An 11141-nucleotide genomic window follows, 5' to 3' on the forward strand; every position below is an offset into this window, starting at 1 on the left:
CGGCGACGGAAAATGGTCTGGGAGCGCGTCAAGATTGCTAAAGGCGTGGTAAAAGCACGGTGGAAACGCCAGAAATTGTGCTGTGGTCTCCATGATCGCCAATGATCGCCGAATCACGGCGTTTGTTTTGAGCATGTTCAAAACAAACGCCAAGGTTCTGCGATTATACCTGGAAAGCTGTGAGAAAGCGACTTTTTTCAAGTTTGTAATTTTTTGGGACATTTTCTCGCGTTGTATTTACGTTTGCCGGCGACTTTATGCAATTTATGGTCGTCGCAGTAAGGACGCCAACCCGGTCTGACGGGGGCATTATGTTTAAATGACGATTTGGTTAATTATTGATATTTGACCCTTTGTCCCTGTATGTATAATGTAATTTGCTAGTTGTGCAAAATTGTGAAACTAGAAGTGGTATCAGAAATGAAATGAAATGAAATGGGGTTTAACATCCTACTGTTCTGCTCCGACTGGGCTAATAAAGAGGGGCATACGCCATGCAGTGTGCTATGAGGGAAATTTTGCACTACGGCCTACTCTGTCAAGGGATCTTTTACGTGCACGCCAATGTGTACACGGGACCTCGGTTTTTCGTCCCATCCGAACGACTAGACAGCTGTCCTTGTCAGGCCCTTCGTCCTGCATCACTGTCAAGGGAGAACCACGACGGAAAATCTGGATTAACTTTCTCAGCCAATGCAGGGATCGATCACCCGACCGCCAGGCTAGCGAGCCAGCGTCTTACCCACTTAGCCACCGGGATCGACAAGTGGTATCAGATGCTCTAGAAATAGTAGGCATACTTTATAACTAAAAGGAGCGACGGTTGGGACCTGGATTTGAGAAACCAAAATTTATTGGGTTTATGCCACACTCGAAGCCAAAGGCCATCCGCAAATTCCCCAACCTATAGTGGTAAGGGTACAACAAAAGTCTATGAACTCCTCATGATAGAGGTGGTATAAAGTGCTCAAGAAAAAATAAGTTTACCCTTCATATCGAAAGCTGTTGTGACGGTACAAAATCTTTTTGCAGCATAAGAAGGAGCTTGGAGGCCGATGGATTGTGGATCATTGGCCCGTCATCTATGCAACTTGGCATCAAATTGTACGTGACTAGGATGAAATGGTCGCCTAGCCAGCACCGTGATTATTCAGCAGCCAGTCCACAGTAACAAAACATTGCACATAATACTACCAATCTTAATCGTTTATTTGAATTTAACCAAGTGATGATTAATTTCTTATTGATTATAAAAATCAAAAGAACTGAGTCGGTTTTTTTTACAAGGGTCCTCCACTGTCTAGCGACACCATCTGAACGTCTGGCATGACTTTTACCACATATACGTCCGTCCCAGCGGCTAAAATTTTAAAAAGACGAGAAGCCTTTAAATCTCCCGCCATTTTTTGTTAATTTCTCTGATACTTCTTTTTGGTAAAGGCCTATTTTACCGACCAATAGGATGTCAGTTCTTAAAGAAGGTATTATTATTAGATATTAGAAAACATAATATAAGTCTGAATAAATAAATGAAGAACGATGTTACAAGGGGGAGTAATTTATATACTTTTCCCAAACAACGTACATCCATAAATAACAAAACAAAACACCCTGGAAACAATACTATTAACGATGGTATAATGTTGACAATATCATAATAGAAATTATAAAGCTATGTTATCCAAGGTTGGAACACAATCACAGAAGAATGAGAATTTGATTTAACAGTACATAAGTAAACACTTATTGTCGGAAATGATCGTGGGGTATTATTTGACAAGTACCATATAGTAATAACTCCTTTCAAATGGGATCTCATTTTATTTCATTTATAAGAAGAAAAGTAGTTCCTGTCTAAAGAGAGCGGGTGGTGATAAGGGTTAAAGTGACATGAACGAGGAGACGCCATGGGACCCCAGATCGGACCAGGAAACAGACCTTCTCTTTTTAACTTTGCTGACATCTGCTTCTTCCATTTTGTTCTAGAAAATGAAATTTTGGAAACTTCAATCAATTTGATCAAATTTCGTAATATAAAATATGCAAATAGTTAAATAACTTGTACCGGGTAATCATTATATTTATTAACAAAAACAAAAAACACTATTTAAAAAAATCATACTATATATCAATAAAGAAAATCATACTATAAAAAAGCAAACAAAATCACATAAAATAACAAAATCAAAAAAATAATATTGCATGGGGTTTAACGTCCTACTTTTCTGCACCGACTTGGCTAATGAAGACGGGCCGACGCCATACAGTATGCTATAAGGGAAATTTTGTCCGGACAACAGCGCTACGGCCTACTCTTATTTCGGATCCCAACTGTCAAGGGATCTTTTACGTGCATGCCAATGTGTACACGTGGCCTCTTTTTTTTCGTCCCATCCCAACGACTAGACCGCTGTCCTTTGTCAGGCCTTCCGTCCTGCACTACTGACAAGGGGAAACCACGGAGGAAAATTCCGATGAACCTTCTCGGTCAACACCAGGATCGACCCCACGCCATCCTGGTTAGCGAACCAGCGTCTTACTCACTTAGCCACCGTGGCTTCCCTGGAAATTCAGGAGGAACTTTATCTGCCAACGTCTTTGTACTGAGCCACAATGAAATTTGGACAGTTGGATCAACTCATTTTGTTTTGTTATATGCTATAGTATAAATATGAAATAAATCTATAAGCAAACCTTCTGTTCTGAAACCACGTCTTGATTTGTGTCTCTGTTAGATCTAATGTTTTAGACAACTCTACTCTTTTACTGACACTCAAATATCTGTCAGCCTGCTTAAAGAAGTATAACACATCTTAAAATATCAGTCAGACAATTTACAGTTACATAAATAAAACAAGAAATACATATTATCAGTCAGTCTTCAGAATATATTATCTTAAATGAACAATCAGTCTGTTATATAAAAAAAGATGAGGAAAAACCCACTCAGCAAAACATTTAAAGGAGCTATACCTCTAACTCAATATTGTCTATAACATTTGAATTTAAAACACGAATTAGAATTCAATATTTGTCCATTTAAATCAATATTGATGTTCTAATCTTATCGTGAAAATCTGGGATCCTAATATCCAATATTTAAAGGTCACCGGAAGAGCTTCCTAAATTGTTTAAATAATGCAAGGAATTTTGTCAACATATCCTTTCCATAAGTATAACAAGATCCCGAATGTCAATGTTACCTGCCACAGGTAAATTTCAACGATAGCGATTTCCGCCGTTCTCCGTGAATATTCGTAACTTCCCGCCAATAAACAAACCGTGACGTCATTTTAGTCTTCCTGCTCATATTGTAGTCTATATTTCTATGAGCAGAAGGACTAAAATTACGTGACTTTTCGCAAATAAATAGATCGTGACACATTTTTTGCCCTTCTGCTCATATTTTATAGTCTATACGTCACGGCTGGCTTATTGGCGAAAAGATACGACTACTCACGGGGAACGACGGAAATTGCTAACACTGAAATAAATGTGACAGGTAACGCTGACATTCTGGACCGTGTTATACTTATGAAAAAGATATGTTGACACAATTACTTGCATTATTTAAAAAAAAAATATGAAGCTTTTCCTGTGATCTTTAAGACAGAATGAACATTTTATAATCAGTTCTCAAGTTGTGTATTATATCGTTTCTGGCGCCATTTGTAATGGACAAATAAAACATATCCTACAAGACAATGCGCACGTTATTGGAAATGGCTGACTCACAAACGATAAAACATTGATTAAAATACGTGTAGAATGGATTTAGCAGTTGTAAACAACTGTCGCTCAATTTCGCCGAACATTATTTATTTATTATAATTTATTTGTTTAAAAAATTGAATATAAATCACTTTATATACGTTGATATTGCATATTGATGGGTATATTTTAAATAGTTGTCACCGAAATATTAAAGATTGGATAGGGACTGTATTAAGTAAATAGTAAGTAAAATCATGTGGTTCTGGAAATTCATAAAACACCCGAAACAGATAAAATATAAGTCGGCTCTGCAGATGTATTTTAAAAGGTATACCTATTAATGTGTTTTAGTAAATAACTATCATTTACCTTAAACTCCATCTCAAGATGTTCTAATTGTTTACTAGAATAAGCTTGTCGTGGTTTTCTGTCGATATTAACACGCCGCTGTCTCCTGACTGTGCTACTTTTCTGAGCTGTTGCAAATAAAAAAGTTAATTCGATATAAAACATATCCCTTTGACACCACCCATCCGCAAATTTGTATCCTGTAGTTTGAAAACCAATGCCAAAAATCCCCGCCAAACAATTTCTTCTATATGAACAATTCATTCTAGCCCAGAACACTTGTTTTGTGTGCTAGTTTTGAACGTCAAGAGTTAAAAAGAGATACCTTGTAAAATTGCGATCGACACATTCCGAATTGTGATAGGGCCCCAATTACCAATCCCACCAAGCAGCAAAATATTTTCCGCGGAACTATGTCCTGTATCGCGTTCCGAAGTCAAAATGTAAATGTGGAGATCGAAAAAATCTGGATTCCGATAGGAGTTTCCCTAATACCCATTGAAAAATCTCACCAACACAAAACATTCCACAGAAAACTCAGCCATTTCAGATTGTAAACAGTTGACCATCTCCAAGATTGAGATCCCAAATTGAACATTATATGTTTAAAATGTCAATTAGCTTATATGCAAATTAGCTTTTGTTTTTAAATATACAAATTAGCCTATTTCGTTCTTGGCTTAAACTGTTGGCTATTGAAAACAAAATCAGTTATATCTCATCACTGACTTTACCTGTACCTAACATTCTAAATGAAGACATTCTTATAATTCGCACAACAAAACAGGGCGTAAAATACAGTAAAATCCACACTTTTATATTTTATAGAAATAAACGAGTTGTTTCATTTTAAAATACCGTAATTCCTACCTGATATAACATGTTTACAAATTATGTAGTTATAATGAAAGATGCATTATGTAAGATTTTGATAAAGAGCTGTCCGTTCATGTTTAATCTTGCATCCTATCTTCAAATCTAATGAGTCGTTATCCATTTCTATGAATATAATTATTATTATTCATTCTCAATAATAACATACAAAGCACTTATTGATTATTTTTTTGTGAACATACCTTCAAGTACCAGATGTCTATGATAAAGCGACTGGTAAAGCCAAGCAGGAGACTCGGGGGTCCAGGGTGAAACAGGATAACAAAATCTTGGAATTGGACGGAGTACAAATGGTGATGATACTTGAGTATCACAAATCTGCTTTGGTGTTATTTGTTCCTCGTTTTCATTCTGAATAAAGATAATGCAATTGAATTTTCCCGCTTTTTTATCATATGCCACCGGTTCAGGTTACAAGCTCAAACACCCCGAAGAATATTATATTTCACTTTTATTTATATCGGAAAGTTCATAAGCATTATCACGAAACGTGCTGCTTTCTGTTTCATGTTATTCATCAACAACTCAGCATGGACTTATTCATTTTTAACAAATCTCAACCTCTTCAATTTAGACCAAAATAGAATATAGATTTGATTTTAAATTAAAAATAAAACCAAGGTGGATTGTTTACAAATAGTGGATTCATGCATTTTTAGCGTTTTTTGTCAACACAGGAATCCGCAAACGAACATAGCTCAACATTTATTTTAACTATGAACCAAAATTTGGAACGAAGACAGATTGACATCCAGCTAAAGACGATAACATATAGAATTCAATGAAATAGACAATGAGTATAATTTTACTTATTTAATTGATTGAGACTCGTAAAGTATTAAACATAATTATAGGCATAATCTTTAAATTTACTCTCATAGATGAAAACTAAGAATATTCTCGTCGCACTACATCATCTGTTTTTAAAAAATGTAGGCCTTAAATTTTCACATGCTTGTCTGCGATATCATCTTAGGTGAAAGCGGGTGTAAATCCCAAGAAGAAGAATTTTTCATATTTTCTCTATTAAATCTGAACGTGAAATAAATCAGAAAAAAAGAAAATGCATAAAATTACCTCATGACAAACGACAGTTTCATCGTTTGTGGTCTGGTTGATGTCGCCTTTCGCGCCGTTTGAATCGTCTTTTAAAATATCATCAATGGACAAAAATCCACTTTTTGTATTTTCTGAAGTTTCCAATTTTCTCTGAATTCCAAAACTTTGATTTTCTGTGCTAGATTGGCACGACTGGTTTTCTATAGAAAAAGACATAACGGTAAATGATCCGCTTACTTTCAAGAATTAAGGTGTTTCCACGGTGAATTAAATCTGTTTAGATATGGAATTGAAATCATTGCACATGCTTTTATACTCTTGATTGTTTTAGTACATTAACGTAAATCGTTTAAGAGACATTTTTACAAAATGGCAGTATTTAGCACATTTTTATTATTTTAATCAATTAACGTCCGATTGAAGTAATTTGAAGAGTTATTAAGGGTTGGAGAGTATGTGAAGCAGACGACTTGGTTCCCATTGTTTCCTGCTAAGTTAAATGCGCGGGAAATCAATCAGACGATACAAGTTATATGTTTTAAGATTAGAAGAGGTGTATCAAAAGTGTTAATCAATGGCGATAATGAACAACTCGTTTTTACGATAATTTTAAAGAAAATAGTTCCAAGTTATTTCAATTCAGTTTGTGTTGTTTGATTGGTTATCATAATGTAGAATATCGGTAATTATTGACCAATCAAAACTCAGATTCCATTATCTGTTAAAATGACACCTGGACGTTTCACAGACTTTGATTGAGTTCGAGATTTACCTTGTCGTCTTCTTTTAAGGCACAGCAAAATGGCTGATGGATGAAATTGTGATTATTTATAAACATATGAATTGTTATTGTAGGCGCTTTAGACGTTTCCACGTATCTTTGTAGTTCTGTTGTGAAATTTACTCCGAGACCAAATCATCTTTTGTACTTACACTGTCTGCTTTTATTTGACGAAAAGGAATTAATAAGAAATAATTGGTTAGCCTGAGGGTGCATATAATTTGTTCAAATATCGCAGTGGAAGATGAAAGCGACAAACACCTATTGAAGAAACGAATCGGTTTATTAATTTCCCTGCGACTGTAAACTATAGCCTATAACTAAAATATTATAGTAGATAAAAAATAATAACCTTTTTTCAAATGAATCATATATCCAATTAAAATTTTACGTCAATGTCTCCACTGGTTGGACGTTACCACGATTACCTGGCGGTAAAGGGGCTGCACTTTGACAAAAAGATATATTTAACACTTCTCATAGAAAGACAATTAAGGCGGGGGTATCCCCGGAGAAGCAATCGTATATACGATATGAATTTCTCATACATAGTTTTAATCACTCGGATTTTTTTGCTTTATTAAATTCTAACCATTAGTTCATAAACCAGATTGCTTTAATTTTCAGATTTTCCCCATTTCCAATGTGACCCGTTTTCATTAGCCCAACCGGAGCAGGACAGTAGGACGTTAAACTCCATTTCATTTCAATTCCAATGAGTCATACTGGAAATAAAAAAGAATGATACACTTTTGTTGGCATATCTCTCTTATAGTACAATGGTATTTCAATAATCGGTAATTATGTCTGGCTCGAAGTTTCTTAAGGATAATGTACACACATACGCTAAACCGAGACATTGGAGATTGATCAATGTTTAGGTATTTTTCTTAATTAAATTATTGCTAAGTAAATTATCAATATTTTCTAATGTTGGTGTTCGTTAGAATATACCTGGAGTATTTTAATGGCAAATATACGAAAAGTAAACAATGCATTGGGATATTCACATGTTTTTATTAAATTAAAAAAAGGAAATGTGGATAAACGTCTTACCTTTTCGCGCTCACAGTGTGCTATGGGTAGTATTTTGCCCTGACAACGGGGCAACGGCATACTCCTTATTTCGAGTTCCTACTATCAGGGCTTTAGGACATTAACCCTCATTTCATATCATTTCATTTCCATACTAACAGAGACACCGTGGATCATTGACTTAAAAAGGATACGACATGTTTAGTCTAGCGCAGTTACATCGTTTACAAACTGCCACCACCATTCGTTGGACGGGTACAACATAAGGAACAATTTTAAATCACATCACTATAATGAAATCACACTACAATTCTTCACGATTAAACGATTTTGTTAATCTCGTTTTATTTTGTAAATTAACACGCCGATGTGAATGTCTAGTTGTGCAATAAAACTCTACTTATTTTGTCGAAACATTACTCTGAAGCAGTACCTTGGTAATTATGGCGCTAATCCAGTAGAGTTAACAGAGAAAGTTCCTCGGATTTTTCCAGCTTGCCCCCACCCCATTCCACTATATGAGTAGTGCATGGTGGACGACCTTTGTAAGAAAATGTGACCAGTCCATCGGATTGTACGAAAACTCAAGAGTCACTCATGTACTCGTTTGTGTACAGGTAAATAAAAACCCAAAACAACTTCACGTTTGTGGGTCTTACTGGCCCTGTTGTTCGAGAAATATTAGATGTGAAACCCATTTCATTTCATTTACAATTCCCTACAGACAATATCAATGTGAAATTGTTATTATTAAGAGCACATACTATGTTCCTTTACTTGCTGATACACCGAATTATTACTAAATGACTCTTGGGTCAGTGATTTAAAAAAAATATAGTCAGAGTTTAAATACACCACCGAAAGCGACCACCCGACATAATATTTTATATGTATTTGCTTCTCAGTATGTACCCAAACCAGAAACTTATTGTGAAACGGGACAATTTAATTGTTTCTATCATTTATTGACCTGTCATATTATGTAATTAAAACCCCGGTGTTCTATGTATACATTTCTCAGTTGCGCCACTGCTAGAGCTTCCTTTTTCTTTTTGAAGGGTAAATTACTGACGACAAGCAGACTTCCAAGACAATGGACTAAAATCTGCATTCATATAATTCTAAGAAGGATTTATGGGTAATTTCAGGACGGAAGGTCGTTAAACGCTTAATATCGACAGGGTTCATCCTCTAATGACTCCAATGCTTCACACCAATAATATGTTTGAAACGAAATCCTTTAAAAAAAAGAACACTGAATATCGACAGGTTTCATCCTCTTATGCCATAATGCATCATACCAAATTTGACACAAAATCTGCTAAAACTGACTGTAGGACCTCGGAAAAGAGGTGAGGGCGGGGGTAACTCCGGAACGGAAGGTCGCGGACATGCTGAATATAATGAATACTAATAGGCTTTATCCTTTCGCGACTCCAATATTTCACACCAAATTTGAAAAAAAAAGATTTGTTAAAAACGTAACCTCTATTGAGTTAACAAAGTTTCGGAAAATGTGGGGATGAGGATGTATAAAAATAACAATTCTGATTATTTTCTCCCTGTAAAAGTACATGATTTATGCCTCTCCATTTGTACAATAAATGCACTTATTCCAAGCCTTCATTCTTCATTTAAGTGTCAATAACTGATGCATTTCCTGTGAGCAATAATTGGTAAAATGAATGATAATTAAGTGAAAATAACGAAATATCCTCTATTAAATAATTAATCGTCTATCCCTTTTATTAATAGCATCAATTAAACACCACACTTGCAGATTTATCAATATGTAATGCACGTACTTGTCTCCTTCAAATCTCTGGTTCTCATTCCTTTTAATAAATCTATATCCAGGCCGACGTGTTTCCTTAGTATTATTTGAAAGACTTGAAGTGTTTAGACTCGATCAGTAGTGTGAATAAAAAGAGAATGATAACATTTTAATCAATCGAGCGCTACTTAATAAAATGTGATGCATAACATCTTGAATATGAAAAAAGGGACAATGGTGGGCATCGAGAGTTTGTTTTTATTATAAACGTTCGGCATTTTATTTACGGATTATATAAACTTATTCATTGACAGATGTTTTCTATGTGGGTGGCAGAAACTGAAATACAGTTTGAAAAAAAGGGTGAAAGAATTTATTTTAACGATATTAGTATGTTACTTTTACAAAGTTGCTTTCGCCAGTAATTGTCAAAGGTAATTATCAGCTAGCAAAATAAACGAATTGGATATTTATTTATCTAAAGATTAAAATATATATTTAGCATAACAATACATAATGAATATACAATATTTACTCATTTAATTGTCTTTATCCAACAATTCAATTCAAATATAGAATATAATCTTTATTTAGATATTTTTATCCTAATAGATAAGCAGTCTAACAGACAAAGGATAGATAATTTTGAATAAAACAAAGTCAAGTATTTACCTATTTGATCTCTCTCTACATTCCCATCAAATTTTGAATACAATGCAAAGCTTTGACAATCTTTACTTAGTTATTAATACTATTTTTATTATAAATAAATTTAGAGGCCAAGAATTGTATGCAAACTTTCCAGTTGATCCAAACATAAATATCTTTGAATATGACACAAAACTAAAGATTTAGATAATTCAAATGCAAATATGATATAAATTTATGTTGCAATCTGTCTGAATTCCAAATATAGTGCCATGTTAAATCTAAAACATACATTATTTGACATCACCAAAGAGATTGAAAAAGATCTAAAATTCATTTCAATATAATATCAATATTATCATATCATCAACCATGCTTACAATGGAGTTCTCTTTTCGTGGGTTCGTATTATTACACCCTTTACAAAATTTCACACGTCTGACTCAGGGTTTGGGAACGTCTTCACAATGATAATCTGCAAATACTTGGCCCTAGTAGTAGTGCGCTACATTAAAATCTCCCCCCACCCCCCACCACCGTCACCTCCTTCCCCATCAACACTGGAAACTTTCATGGAGCTGTATTTTTTAAGAATATCAGACTTTGTTCATGTTACAATTCTGTTCATTTAGAACTGAAATAGGACCCAGTTCCTGCATACGTTTACTTTTAGCTGTAACTGCCCCCTATTTCATCATACACTGTGTGACAATTAACATGTTACAACCTAAAGTCAATTTAAGTTATCAACTTCTGTTTATGAAAGACAGCAAGACACACAACCAATCAACGTCTTCTTGTAAACTGATATTATTTTTAACAATAAACATATAGAATCGATCAAAATGATATAATTTGTATATAAAATTATTACCTAGTAAATGACAA

General features: G+C 34.6%; 1 long non-coding RNA gene across 2 annotated transcripts; it reads right to left on the reverse strand.

Moving 5' to 3' along the window:
• Nucleotides 1-1555: 1555 nt before the first annotated feature.
• Nucleotides 1556-6206, reverse strand: LOC126821417 (uncharacterized). Of its 2 annotated transcripts, none has more exons than XR_008788188.1 (5): nucleotides 6034-6206; nucleotides 5139-5307; nucleotides 4084-4190; nucleotides 2695-2789; nucleotides 1556-1982 (listed from the first exon to the last, which is right to left on the reverse strand). It is a non-coding gene; the product is annotated as an uncharacterized LOC126821417 (long non-coding RNA). The 2 variants fall into 2 exon arrangements; XR_007680405.2 differs by having other exon boundaries at nucleotides 2695-2792.
• Nucleotides 6207-11141: the final 4935 nt, after the last annotated feature.

The sequence above is a fragment of the Patella vulgata genome, chromosome 5 (assembly GCF_932274485.2).
Source record: "Patella vulgata chromosome 5, xgPatVulg1.2, whole genome shotgun sequence".
Classification (NCBI taxonomy): Eukaryota; Metazoa; Mollusca; class Gastropoda; family Patellidae; genus Patella; species Patella vulgata.